Genomic DNA, 13,946 nt, shown 5'->3' with positions numbered 1-13,946 from the left:
AATAGGCAAGGAGAACATTAAACTAGCCCAGAGAAATGTTGACATTACCAAGTGCTCATTCAGACAAAGAAACACCTCCTGCCAGCAGACCTTCTCACAGGTGAGGGATGTGCCAACCAGTTTAGTGGCTGCACAGACCAGAACTGAGGCAGATGCTCCAGCTGCAGGCCTCAAGAGACCACCTGCACATTCCCTCCACAGAGTCTGTTTGGCTGTTTTGGGGAGACACACACCTTAGCTTGCAGGGTGACTCTTACTGCAGGCAAGACGGGAGCTGCAGTAATGGTCTGTAGCTTAGACTACCTGCTCCCTGGCTTGGGGTGGATTGCCCTGTTCTCCCTGTTGCATCCACAAGCCGGTTTCTCCCAGCACAGATGCTGTCGCTTTCTGTCTCCCTACTGAGACTGATAAGGGCTGCATGGCTTTGATGTGACAGCTCTTTGGCCTGCTTCCCCACAGAACTGAGATGGCAATGAGGTGTAGGGAACCCTATAACATCAGGGGCTGAGGCTGGCAAGACAGCTTGCTGATGCAAGAGCTGCTGCCTTATTAATGCGGGACCTTGCACTGCAAGGACATCCCTTGCACTCCTGAAGGGACAGTCACCAAGTGCATTGCCCTCCTCCTCCTCTCCAGGCTACTAGAAATGCAGGAAGAATCTGCCTGACAGAAAAGGCCAGCACCCACCCCAACCCATTCCTAATTCTTCCAGCAAACACCACCAGCATGGTAACTAAAGAGCCTGAGTTTCCCAGTCCACACTGGTATTCCATGCAACCTGCTCTATTCCTTCACACAGGGATAGAGGGTCTTGTGTCCAGCCCTTTTTGAAGGTGCTTGGCAATGCAGCCAGCAGCCACCAGTTGTCCCTCTCGCAGGGGGCAGCTCCCCATAGGTTTCACCAGGCAAGTACTGCAGCATGAGCTGGATATGCAGACGCCAGTTCTCCCTGGTGTGGATCAGCCACACTAGTGTTTCAGCATGCAGGGCTGTGCTTCCCTGCTCAGCATCGGGTGCCCTGCGTGTCCTCCGGATGAGGGAGCAGCAGGTTCCCACTGTTCTTACCGCTGTACAATTCCAACTCCACACTTCAGCACTAGGACCCTCCACACTCTTCCCCGACAATGGAAAGGCAGCTCTCGGCAAGGCTCATCAACCATCTTTCTGTCACTAAATGCCTTATTATGTTCAATTAATGGACTGAGAGCAGCTACAAAGTCATTCTCGTGAACCGATGGAGGCAGCTGGGTTACTTCTAGTGACTTTCTAATGCTGCCAGCTTCATTACTAAGTGCAGCTGTGCAAGGGGAAAGTGAGAGGGAAGGCAGACGGGGAAGTTGAAGCAAATGAGTTAGCTCAAATCCAGCATCGTGCCTTTCAAACACCCACAGGCAGCATGGCAAAGAGCTTCCTGCCATCACTGGGGCCAGCACGTCCCTTTGAGGGGCACTCGAACACTGGTCACCATCCACAATTAAAGGGAGTCGGTGGCTCCAGCCCTGCCCATGCAGATAGGTCTCTACTGCCATCTCTAACGTTTTTATTATTAATAATACAACAAGAGGAAAGAGAGATAAGAGCAAACTGTCAGAGTAGGCTGAAACAGCTAATTTGACTGTAGCCAAACTGCATTCAGATGTGCAAAGCAAGAGAATAATTTCCGCTCTCTGATCTCTCAAAGATCATCCTCTTAGATGTCATGATTACATTTGAAAACAGTTTGATGGTACTTGAAGTCAGTTTCCCTTGACAATTAACCTATATGTGTGCACCCTTCATGACTTCTTGCTGCCATACAGGTGTGTGTTTTGAACCACTACTAGACTTCTCACATCCACAGCTGAAAAAAAATACTAGATATTAAAGGGTTCCTAAGCCAGTCCCAGACAAAAGAACACTGGTCTCATTGGAGCATGGCACTGAATTAATCTGCCTTTAGTAATGCCTTGTTACCAAAAATAAGAGAGTTACTGATGGCATTTATGCAATCAATTCTTTCACTGTGCTAAGGCAGTTCCTAAGGACCCAGTGATAATGAATTTGTTATAGCTTATTAAAAAAAATAATTAAAAAAGCAGCATTTCATGTATTTTAAGTCCCTCTGCCTTATTTCCCCTCTGCAGAAAGTGTGGTGACCTTCTACCAAAGGACATCTGATTTTTTTTTTTTTTTTGAGGATGTATGTATCTACAAAAGAAGTAGATACATAAATTTTGGGGCCAAATTCATCTGCATGAATGGACCTAAGCCCTTTGAAGTAAAGGGTGAGGGTGAGGCAATTGCTTAGATTAATCCTAATGACCCAAGCCAGCAGTAATGGACAAATCCTTTCAGGGTTTCCAGTTCTTGAGCCTGTTGTTTTTGAGCAGCTGTTACTTTTTGGAAAGGCAAAATGAAACCCCAAGGATTTTCCTTAAAACAATTTACATCCATCCTAAGAGGAAAACACTCTGCTTTAAATATCAACGAAGGACTGCCCAGCATATCATGGCTATAGCTCTGAGGGACACTTGCAGCTCTTTCATGAAAGCCCCTTCTAAATGGTCTTACCGGGACCCTTGCTGAGGCCTGGCAGGAGTTAGGAGGACAAACATGGGCTCTTGGAGTAAAAATTTCAAATAAAAATCAAATCATGAAAACTTTCCTTAGAGAGGAAAGGCAGTGCAAGTACTGCATGAGGGGGAAGAGGCAAGTAGCCACATATCCATCCGCTCCAGCTTCGGGTGATGAGGAGAGGCCCCAGCCACACGACGCAAGAGCTGATGGGAAGCTGCTGCCTTCCTGCCCCTTCCCTTTTCTTGTGCACCCAGGAAAGCCTCTCCTGTTTGCAGAAATGAGGAAAGCAACCATCAATGAACCTCAGCCAACCACCAAAGGAGAATGATGGGGGTAAGCAGCTTCTCTGGAGGTTTCACTGGTCTTGTATCCATCAAGGGCCAGGCTTCACTCTTATGCCCAAGTGTACAGCAGCACTCCAGCACTGCCAGTCCCACTCTCACATTTGCTTCCAGTTATTTTGGCACAATTCAGGACACAAGCTGTCTGCCTGTGAGGTAGTTTCATAATCCTCGCCCTCTTCCCCCTCCTTCTCCCTCTGCTCCACCTACAATTTACCTTTTATCAGCAGAGAGGACTTTTCATAGCACCACCTAAAAGAGCAGCAAAGGGGGTTGCTGCACATGTAACCCAAAGGAAAACATGAGATGCTGTTTTCCATTTCAGCCAAAATATCTTTTTAATACCATGCAAGCTGGGAGCGTCTTTGAAGCTTTGTTGTTTCTTAAGCAGAGGGGGAAGCACTAAAGGTTGAATTTGAACACTAAAAACATTTCTTTGAACTGGCAAGATTTACCAATGTGCACACGGCTCCCAATACAGATGCATGCTTGGAAACATAAGAATAAAAAAAAAAAAAAGGAAATGGAAAACACATCTATTCTCCCTCGGTTCCTGTCACCATTTGATTCCACAGCACTGCAGTTTTACCAGGGAAATTACTGGGGGAAAGGGAGTTGGATAGCATTTCCCTGACAGCAGCTTGTCACCCTGTTCTTTGAGTGTCAGGAAAAAGAGCTGAATCTTATGTCTTTAAAGGGCTGTTCTGTCACAGCAGAAGAGGAAGACACACATCTGGCTTCCCTGGGGCCACGTGCTCATCCCCTCTTTTCCCTCACCAGAGGTGCTGCCAACACATGTGGCAGACCCACAGCCTATATTCCCCCAGTCCCTTGGCTGCCCAGACCCAGGCTGTCTGGTTTCTCTTCAGCCCAGGCCCAACCAATATCTCACCATCAGCTGCATCCAGGGGCACTGCACCTCTGCAGTGGATGGAGAAATGAGCAGGGATGCTCAGTTCTATTATCACTTACCTTACCTTACCTTACCTACAGCATGACTTTTTGCCTTCTCTACTAGCTTGGCCCCAGCTAGCGCAGAGAGAAAATCAGAGTCAGATTCTCTGACATCCCACCTTTGCCTGATGACGTGTTACATAATATAAAAGGGGAGAATAAGAAATGTTTCTGATGAAAACAACAGCACAAGGTTCCCTCAGTGAAAGAGGCGGCACACAATCCCTGACAGCCTTCTGGGACAACTCAGTGCAACCTTTTTATGGCCTTAGAGAGGAGGCTCCATCTGTCTTACCTGGAGTGTACAGCACTGACACAAGCTTGTGGTGCTCCAAACTGATGGGTCCAAAAAGCCTAAGTATTACGAATCCAGAGCTGACACTATACAAACCCCCCATTGACTCTAGCCCATGTTAATCTGGACAGGGTCACGATTGCTCTAGCAGCCCCTGGTATTAGAGCACCACAAAACCCACTGCTGCTGAGCCACTGCCACACATGCTTTGAACCCAAAGAGCAAGACCTCCCAGACAATTCCATTTCAGAAGGAAATATCCTTCAGGCTGTAAATAACCTTATTTTTCAAGCCCCCTCTTTCTAAAAATGAAATATCCCAAACCGTAGCAAGCATCTCTGGAAGAGCAGGTTTAGCACTCGGAGATGAATGGATGCAGTTCACAGCTGCCATCAGGTTATCTCCTGCAATGTTTCCCTGGCAACCAGTAAGCTCAAGGCCTGGTGACAGTTGCAAAGTGTAATAGTTTTTGAAAACCAAAATATACATATTTTGTCAGTTAGTGTTGTGCTTCCCTTGAGATAGGCCAAAGGATCAAAAAGAAACTCCACTGAGAGCTGATTAGTCTCCATGTAAATAGGGCAGTCAAGAAACTTACCAAAAGACACCTGCACCTGGGGGTTAGCACTGTGTTTCCATACTGCTTGCACACCCAGACAGCCACCCTTTACTGAGGGACCTCCACATATCGTTTTAAAGTATAATTAAGGGAAACAAGCTACATGTGGAACATGCTCAGGAACTACCACACAAACACAAGGCTAGAAAGCCAGAAAGAGTGCAAGATGCAGTGGGGAAGATCAGAAAAGAAAAGACTTGCCTGAGGCAATGGAGAGAGTGAGCAGCAGTTCCTTGATCAGGGCTGTAAGGTCTCTTCACCTCCAACCATCCTATAGGCAGTCCAACCAGCTAATCTCACACTTTTCCCAAAAGAGTTGAGTCCTCAAATGTTCCTATAGGACTGTATGTATGAAAACTCAGCATGGGCACTAAGGTATACTTAGATACATGCCCTCTAGCTTATCTTGTGACTAGCTACAGCTGTTGTGGGAGGAAGCTCAAAAAGGCAATCAACTCATGTTCCCGCACCTTTCCAATTCTTGCTGCAAGGAATGCACTAAGTTATGGGCAAGAAATAGTTTTTGGTGTTTTTTTTTTCCTATTCCTAGCCTCTACTTGGAACATTTGTGAGGTAGCAGCTCCAAGTGGTTTCTAGCTCCTCTATACAGTCACTCAAAGCAGCCATGCATTGGACCCTCAGCACCAAGGCTAGGTCAGCTTTTTTCTACAGGATCATTTCTCTATTTTTCCATCCATTATTCCACTGGAGCTGCTGTCCTTTGAAAATTACTTTCCAATATGAAGTTTCCCATCTATTTATGAACAGCAGCAGGTGTGTGAAGAATTACCCTCCAGGAGCTGCTGCTCACAGCTTAATAACAGGGTTACTGTTTCTTCTCAGATGAGGTACTGATGTGTGAGTTGTAGCTTTCAAGATGAGAAGGTTTTGCGAAAACAAACTTCTGGTGGTGATTACATCAAGGGCAAGAAACTCAAAGCTCTCCTGCAGCATGGGCAGAAGTTGGCTGCAGAAACCTAAACATCTGAGCATGTGTTTCTTCCCCTCCCTCCTCTCTGTCCCTCATGCTCAGCTCCTGGATCTGTGAACAGGAGCGCCTGAAATCCTAGCAACCTGATCAGGTGTTATTCTACTCCACAAACATTTGCCTCTGGGAGAATAAGGAAGTACACATCTGGTTCCATTGCAAGCCATATCTTTAAGCTCCTCCCTGTGGCTGTGCCCTGTGAAGGCTCAGGCTGGGTGATGGAGCAGCTAAAGGATTTGGGCAGCTAAAGTCTGCTTCGCCTGGCTCCTTGGCTTTGAGAGACTGCTGAATAGTAAAGTGTAGACCACCCCCTTGTCCCTAGCAATATGTTGTGGTCAAATCACAGAGTTATGGGCATAACACCAGGGCTGTGTTGTTCTTGGTGCTCTTGACAGGCAAAAGAAAAGCAGATGGTGGTGGCTTCCTCCTTAGGCATGTGGCTTATGTCAGCCATGCAGTCTGGACAAGACAAGAGGGTCCTCCAGAGAAATGCTCCCTCCTGGTGCACATGAGCTGCTGTGTGGTCCCTTTAAGACAGTTTTACTGCTGTGGAAATATTTATAGGAGGCTCATCACCATGGTATCTGAGCAGTACTGCCTAATAGGGCTTATGAAATGTGCCCAGCTGTATTTGTTATTAATTTCTTTAAGGGTGGATTTCTTGACTTTTTGTTTTTTGTTCTCTGCTTCAATTTGGGTGTGCTGCTTGTGTGTGTAGCACCTTTCATAGTGGTGTCCCTTGAAGGCACCGTGGAAGAGATGAGCATGGAGAGCGAGGATAATTAAAGGAAACCTGTCAGCTAGTTCCATTCCCAAGGTTTAGAGGTGGTTTAAAAAAGGAAGGAGGTAGAGAGGCAGTGATATTATTAAAGCCATCAGGAATTAAAATGCTTTCATCATTTAAAAATAAGAATTTAATGAAATGGGTAAGTCACCATTGTGATGAAAGGAGGAAAGTGACACTGAGAAGTCAGTGACCACTTGGACAAAAAAGAGTGAAGAGAGGGGTAATCAGCAGTGGTACCAGCCAGGATGAGGGATGCTTTCAAAGCATATGAAAAGCAAGCTAGGATTTTTTTTGGTTGTTGTTCATTTTAGCTAGAAAAGTTTGTATTGGCAGTGGTCCTAGAGTAATAAACCCTGATGAAAAACCAGAGTCAAAACTATGACTTTTCTTTGAATAGACAATTTTGCTGGTGCAACTGCATACAGCTGAATACTTCCATTAGCCCCTTGGCTAGGTCTGGCCAGCTGGCAGCTCCCTTTTGCCAAGGAAACCTTTTGTGAAGACAAAAAAAAGCACATTGCAAAAGGGAAGTGGAGTGGAGCAAATCCTTGCTGCAAGATCACAGTCCTCGGGAAGTATTTTATGGTTTTAGCATTTGCACAAGGGGATTGTTGGAAAAGGCTCTCGATATGCATCCATGCTCTGTGTCACTTGATGTGACAGCCTGGAGGGTTGTTCTGCTAAGCACCTGGATCAAAGCATCCCAGCTATGTCCACAATTCTGGCCTTTCCAGCTCTTCCCAAACAAATCCACATCGCCCTTCCAGCAATTACCATGCCCCTGACTCTCCTACACTACATGCACTCCTGGACGTAGTGTGACTGTCACTAGAACAAAAAACCACTTCTAACAAGAAGCGATGGAGCCAGAAATACAGGGGATTGTCCCACGATTTTGACGTACTCTGTTTGCAGTAGGAGGCAACAGAGGGGCAAATACCTGCTGCACTCCACTTGCTTGAAAGCTCCAGATCTTGGAGGCTCTGAGGCTAGAGCACAAATCCCATGCTGTTTCTGGTGTATGATGCAGGGACGAGACCCCCTCTTCCTAGAGTGCCTGCCCTCTTCCTGGCCCAGATATCACATCCTCCATGGTCAGCAGGACAGGTCCACCACCAGAAGCCACATTTTGCATCCCAGCAAGCCTCACTCCCTTTGGGCTTGTCTCTCCTGGGGAGAAAACAAGGGGGCCAAGCACCCTGAAGTTTGGATAGGGAATAGCATGTGCGAGCATGCCAGCCTGCAGCAGAGGGCAGCTTATTCCGTTCATCCCTTCTCCATGCTTCAACTGCCTGAAACTCAGCTCTGGTTGTTTCTTCCCTTGCTTGTGAGCACAGACCTGGCTTTGACTTTCCTTTGCTTTCCAGGTGCTATCAAAGTCACTAATTTGTCACATCCTGGGGTAATGGGAAACGATTCCATCTTATTGTGGTTATGGGAGATGGCCAAGTTAGACCTGCAGATTTGCCTCTGCTCAGTGCCACCTTCCAAACTTTCCACAATGGAGTCTTTATGCTGTGTCTGAAAGGTGCAAGAAAGTCAGCCCAGATCCTGAGAAAAGCCTGACAGGTTACTCTTGCTGGCCCATGTGAATGTCCCTGTAACCCCTTAGCTTTTAAGTGGCAGAAGTCAGATCCTGAAATAGACTGCATAAATAGTCATTTTGCAGCCCTATTTAGGCCACAGGACTCCTTGCACAAATCCTTACAGTGAAATCAGGTTACCTACAGAGTCAAAAACTGCCTTGCAAAAGGTGAAGATAGGGTCCAGCTCAAGGACTGAAAAATGAGCTGGGAAGTGGTGCAGTGGCACACCTGCAACATTGGTGTTTAGAAGCAGCCAGCATGAACATGAAGCCTGGGGCTCTGCTTTCTGTAATCATCTCCTGCTTGCAAACACAGACCTGAAACATGCCCTCAGCTCATCACTGCCTACTTGGAGGACCTGCTAGCAAGACCGCTTCGGTAGCTCCTGAGCAGCCAAGCGGCAAGGATGTGGCAGAGCACTTGCTGAAGCAGCAATGGCTGAGGACATGAGAGCGCGTTTGAGCAGGAAGTCTATAGGTGAACCTGGATGGCCTCATCTTTTCCTGTCCCTTCAGCACGCCTGGCGAAGCACCTGAAATGAGAGAAGACAGCTCTGACCTGGAGCAGCTGAGGAGCACACACGCACGTGAGAAGCTGCCAGGTCGCAGCTGCCTGCACTGTGGGCGACATCATGCAGCATCAGTGGCTGCCTGATGCCAGGGGAGCCAGTGACTCCACTGCCACTCCTGTGCTGAGCTCTGTGAGGGCAGCATGAGGGAGCTTCTCCCAGGCCCTCTTCCAGCATCCTCCCATCAGCTAACACAGCGTCAGGGTGGAAAGGAGATTGACAATGCTCTCTGTCCGAGGAAAAGCACTGGATGATTTGCATGCTTCTTGGTCCAGGGATTATCCTCAGTTTCTTTGCCTGGGAGGAGTTGTCATTATTACTCTGTGGTCTGATCCTCCACCAGCTCCTTCTTGCGTGTTTCCCTTGCTCTTATCTTTATAATCCTCTGCTGCTGATCTTCAACAGTTACAGTCTGAGATTGAGAGACTTGCAAGACTCAGAATTGTTTTAACTCTTTCTTCCCAACAGAAGGCTCATTTTAAGCTGTCTATGTGACAGTGCTAATGGTACCCAAGCTCTCCCAGACAGCACATACCCTCTCCTGTCCTCTGTTAGCTTGGCTCCTCCAGCACCTCAGAATGGGTACAAGGCAGCATCATTTCCACTCTCCCTGTCCTTTTCATTTAGCTTCAGCTTCAGATCTACAGCCCTCCTTTCCCTCACATCTGCTGCTTTCCTGCCTTGTCTACATCCTAGTGCCAGACCAGGGACCAGCTCCTGCTCCCTCCTGGCAGCCATTTGTCCCATGGGCAAACAGCTTTCTCACAGGCTGTGGGAGTCTTGCTCACCCTGGAGGGATGATGGCAGGCAGACTCACCTTCCCCAAAGGGAAATGTTGCCATGTTTTCTCCCAGCTCCCTGGCAAGCCCTGCCATCCCTGTCCCCTCAGGCTCAGCTACAGGGAGACAGGCAGAGGTGGTGGCACAGGTGTTTGAGGTCTTGCTTTTGATCTAATCAAATCCATGTTTTGTTTTCCACAACACAATCCTTTAAGGAGCTCATAACCTGGGATAAGCTACATTCCATAGGCTGCTAGATTATTCCACTTGGAAGTGTGTGGATAAAATACCACTATTTTACAGCAGCTATTCTAATTCAGCAGGTAAAACATTTTCTGATTTGCTTAGTTGTTTCCCAAACATCTTGAAGTGGTGTCATTTCAAGAGGAATTTCTGTTCTGAAAGAGAAAGAGACATCCAAAGAATGCAAACGGAATGATACTTTAAACCTCAGATACCCAAACTTTTCTTCAAGTCCAAATCTTTAACTTGGTCACCAAGCAGGAAAAAAAAAAAAAAAATTAGATTATCACACAGCCTTATTCTGTGAAAAGAAAAGTATTAACAAGGGCAAGACAATTCTGTGCAACTCTCATCCTCACCTTAGCACAATTCTTTCTAAAAGCACCCAGGACAGATTAAACATATGAACACTCACAGCACCTCAAATGGGGAATGTGATTAGTAACTGATTTATGTCTTCTGGAAGCAATGCAAAGACAACTTAAGCAGCAAACAAAAGGTAGAGTTTTTATCTGCTTTGTTTGATAGCTTTGTTATCTGCTCTTCTCTCTGCAAACACACTGGCAAGATCCAATAGCAGGGGATTTTAACAATCTTGTGTTCATTAAAATAGTCATTTTCTTACCATTTATTACATGCAATTTCATAATCCTCTTAGTCTGCCATGTAGTGCTGACCCCACTGCTCCTTTGTATTGGGGATGACACTTAGTTTGGCTCTGTTTTCCATTCTCTTATCTCGTTTGGGGAGAGAAAAGTCCTTCCATGGAGATGTGTGCCTCAAATCACTTTCAATGCCTCAGTATGGACTTCTTCATCCAGTCCTCCCAAGGTCTGGGGTAACATCTAACCTACAATGCCCACAAGCAAAAGGGGTGAGTACACGCTAACCTGACAACATTTGGTATTGCTGAACACAGGAAAATGTTTTCAGCATCCTTTTTTAACCTCTTCCTAAAGCACCTACTATACTGCATAGATTTTGTCTGCACAAGCATACCTGCCTGGATAGGAGAGACTTAGTTACAGCAGGAAATTGCTGTGTGGATGTGATTTGAATTTCTTTGCTGCCAATCATCACAGGCAAAACAACAGGAATAGCATTTGTGTATTGACATTGGGGATTTTGCAGCATAATGCATAATTCAGTCGGTTAGGTGTGCAATATTTCTCTCCTGATGCTACTAATTCTCACCAGCAAGACTCACCCTCTCACCCTCTGATTTGCTTTTAGCTGCTGCTTCCATCAGGCAGTCCACAAGGATGCAAAGAACATTGTAAAGAGCTTACAGTTATATCAGATCCCACAGAAACAGGCATACCATGCAAGTCCCTCCCACCCCAATCGTGTATTTCATAACAGGGGATGGAATTTGTTAGCATTTTTACATTTACCTCTCCCCATTAGGTTCCTTTGAAGCTGCTCAGCTTTTCGAGGGAGTTTCAAATCCCAGCACACTGGCAGGGTGTACATGCTCAGTACATGCTCAGCACATGCTCAGCCCATTCAGTGGTCCCTCTTTCAAATGCTTTTGGTTACTAAACAGGGAATCATATTTGTTCAGATGACCTGGGAGCCCACCCTCATGTGAATTCACCTGAAAGGAGAGTTTATCCATCTCCTCTATTATGTTTGCCTAACTCCAGAGATAAGCTGGTTCCTTTGCTGGGGGGAGGAAAGGGAGGAGGAAAGGAGGATGAGGAGAGAAATTGATACAGGCGTTGTTTGTCAAAATGTTAGGTGACTTGGTGCATTCTGAAGCACTGGGTAACACAGGCAGGCTATTGAAAAGGCATCATTTTGCAGAACCTGATGAGCTCAAATTGAAGGAGACACAGCTGTGAAATGCGGCTGTTGACGCGGGAGTCATGGACACCACAGAGACGATCAATGTGATCAAGCAATTGCCAAATTTATTACAAAGCCTTAACTCCTTATATACTATTTCTTACATGCACTTACAGTGATTTGGCATATTATGATTGGATACATGTCTTGAAGACCCTTAGTGACTAACATATAATTGGTTAAGCACAGGTGTGAGAACTTGACCTCGAAAGCTTGCCAACAGTCCACAGTTTTCATTAACTCAGTGAATTCCAGATTCTTCTTATCTTGCTTGCTTAAGCTTCTTTGAGCCTCTCACGGCCTTGCTGTATCTTTCAGGATTATTCAGAGTTCATGCACTAATTATGCATTCTCCCGTGAGAACACTGTCTCCACACGTGGCAAACAAGGAACTTCCACCAAAAAACAAAACAAAACAAAACAATCAAAACCAAAACAAAAAAAAAGCCCAACAAACCCAAAAACAAACCCCCACCAAAACCACACCCACTTGTGACTAGGTGAGCACAGTCCTTCCCAGCTAGGTGATATTCTCCTTCAGCAACCTCACGGGTGCCCAGATCACCCAAGAAACCCAAGAGATAGTTTGCCACAGGGAATAAGCTCCACTAAACCCCCAAAATACAAAGATGACAGGAGTAGGACATCCCCATTCCTCTTGTACTGGAGTGCCACCAGGAAAACCTGCCTTGTCCTGTGCTCCCCACCAGCCAAGTCTCAGGGGCATTAGGGTTTATTACCCCTGTATCATGCCTGCTGTCTCTGCTTGCAGGTGACATGGGGAGTCTAGGTGATGTGCCCAGTGGCACTCCTGATGCTTCCCCTTATCCCAGGAGGACCAGGGCTGCTACAACACGCTTCAGACAAGGCCAAGTGCCTGTCACCAGCAGTGCTGGATTTTTCCCCAGGACCTGTGAAGGACAAGCTGTCCTCTCCCCCATGCCCCAGCATGGTGAGCCCCGGTCCTGCCTCCAGCATCAGAGCCTTGCCCTCTCCATGCACCTTGGCTCTGTCCCTCTGATTTAGGGGAGCCAGTGTGTGCTCTGCTAGCTTCAGTCGCCATGTAGCGTACTGTGGCTGACATAAGCAATAAGGGACTGACGTGAAAGCTAGCACATTATAAATGATTTATTGGTCTAATAAAGAACCTCAAATTACCCACCACCTTCTTCCTTTCCCCCCTCACCCCAAGGACAAATAGAGCTACTGTACAAACATTTTCTATCTCATATTGTGTAATGCCACAGAGAAGAAAAACAAGTATACAGCCCCCCAGAGAGCCACACTGCTGGCTGCCCCCCTGTTCCCATCAGCACCCTGGTAGACAGCAGCCTTGGACACTGCAGCACAGGCATCATTGTCACACAGCTGGGGCAGGAGCAAATTGCTCCACTCTCGGTGATGGGAACCATTTTGCTGCTCTTCCCACCCTTCCCATGGCTCTTGCCTCTGGCATCCCAGAGAAAATGAGTGACCTGCCCTCTCCCAGCAGCCTCGCCATTCCCTTTGGGCTACCCACAGCCAGGGGTGTCCTCTCCTGCCCAGCTGTATAATCCCTGCCTCTCACCCTGTGCAGGGATGGGGCTCTCATGGTCATGGGTTTATAGCCCCAGAGCCGACAAGAGCTGGGTTGTGCTGGAGGGAGGGCCAGGCCAGCAGCTGGAAAACCTCATTTATTTTAGGAATGGAGGATTTTGTGCCCCCCGATGTGGGACCCCTGATAGCTCATCTGTGCTCCCACTCACCATCCTCTTTTCTAATACATATACTATGCCATCACCATCCTTTTCACAGCAGTTGATACAAATCTTTGGTTGATAAAGCCTGGAGCTTGTTATCTACTATCAATCATGCAGCCTTTTCTGTTCTGCTCCTCAGGGACCTTCTCTCCTCTCAGTTTAGCCTAACCTCCTGCATGCACTTGTGCTGATTACTTACAGGCAGAGGCCCTTCTCAGGACACATTGCTATATGAGCCACTATAGGTGCTGAGAGAGCACAGGGTCCTTCCTGCCCCATGGTTCAAGTCTGTAAGTCCTGCCTCTCCTTCCAGCTCACTTGTTCAAGTCACAATTTCTCACCATACACAGAGCAGGAGTAATAGATTAACTCACTTTAGATGGCTTGCAGGCCTTAACAAGCAACCATTGCTAAAGGGCTCGTGGGGCTGCTGAAAGTGGCACTGTAAACCAGCAGAATATTATCATCCTCATCTGCTATTATCCTGAAGATTGTGAGGTCAGATGAGGTGAACTGAATACAACAAAAGAGTCTTAAATATGCAATGTCAAATTATTTGAAGTGCGGTAAAGAAAAAAAAAAAAAAGAAAAACAGGGATGAAGAAAAGCTGCAGCAAAGTTGTCCTTCCAGGCATTTTTAGTT

General features: G+C 46.7%; 1 protein-coding gene across 1 annotated transcript in view; it reads right to left on the bottom strand.

Annotated features, from left to right (window-relative positions):
- Positions 1–11,153, bottom strand: part of IGSF3 (immunoglobulin superfamily member 3) — a 154,746-nt gene extending 143,593 nt beyond the window's left edge. Inside the window, exon 1 of the mRNA XM_061454433.1 lies at positions 10,342–11,153. The gene's annotated coding sequence lies outside the window, so the exon portion shown is untranslated. The remainder of the gene's footprint in view (positions 1–10,341) is intronic.
- Positions 11,154–13,946: the final 2,793 nt, after the last annotated feature.

Source organism: Pezoporus flaviventris, unplaced genomic scaffold (assembly GCF_033815535.1).
Source record: "Pezoporus flaviventris isolate CSIRO_AGI_PZ_B2104156 unplaced genomic scaffold, CSIRO_AGI_Pfla_v1 ptg000015l, whole genome shotgun sequence".
Classification (NCBI taxonomy): domain Eukaryota; kingdom Metazoa; phylum Chordata; class Aves; order Psittaciformes; family Psittacidae; genus Pezoporus; species Pezoporus flaviventris.
Note: the sequence above shows the minus strand (reverse complement) of the source record. Positions and strands in the feature narration are given on the sequence as shown.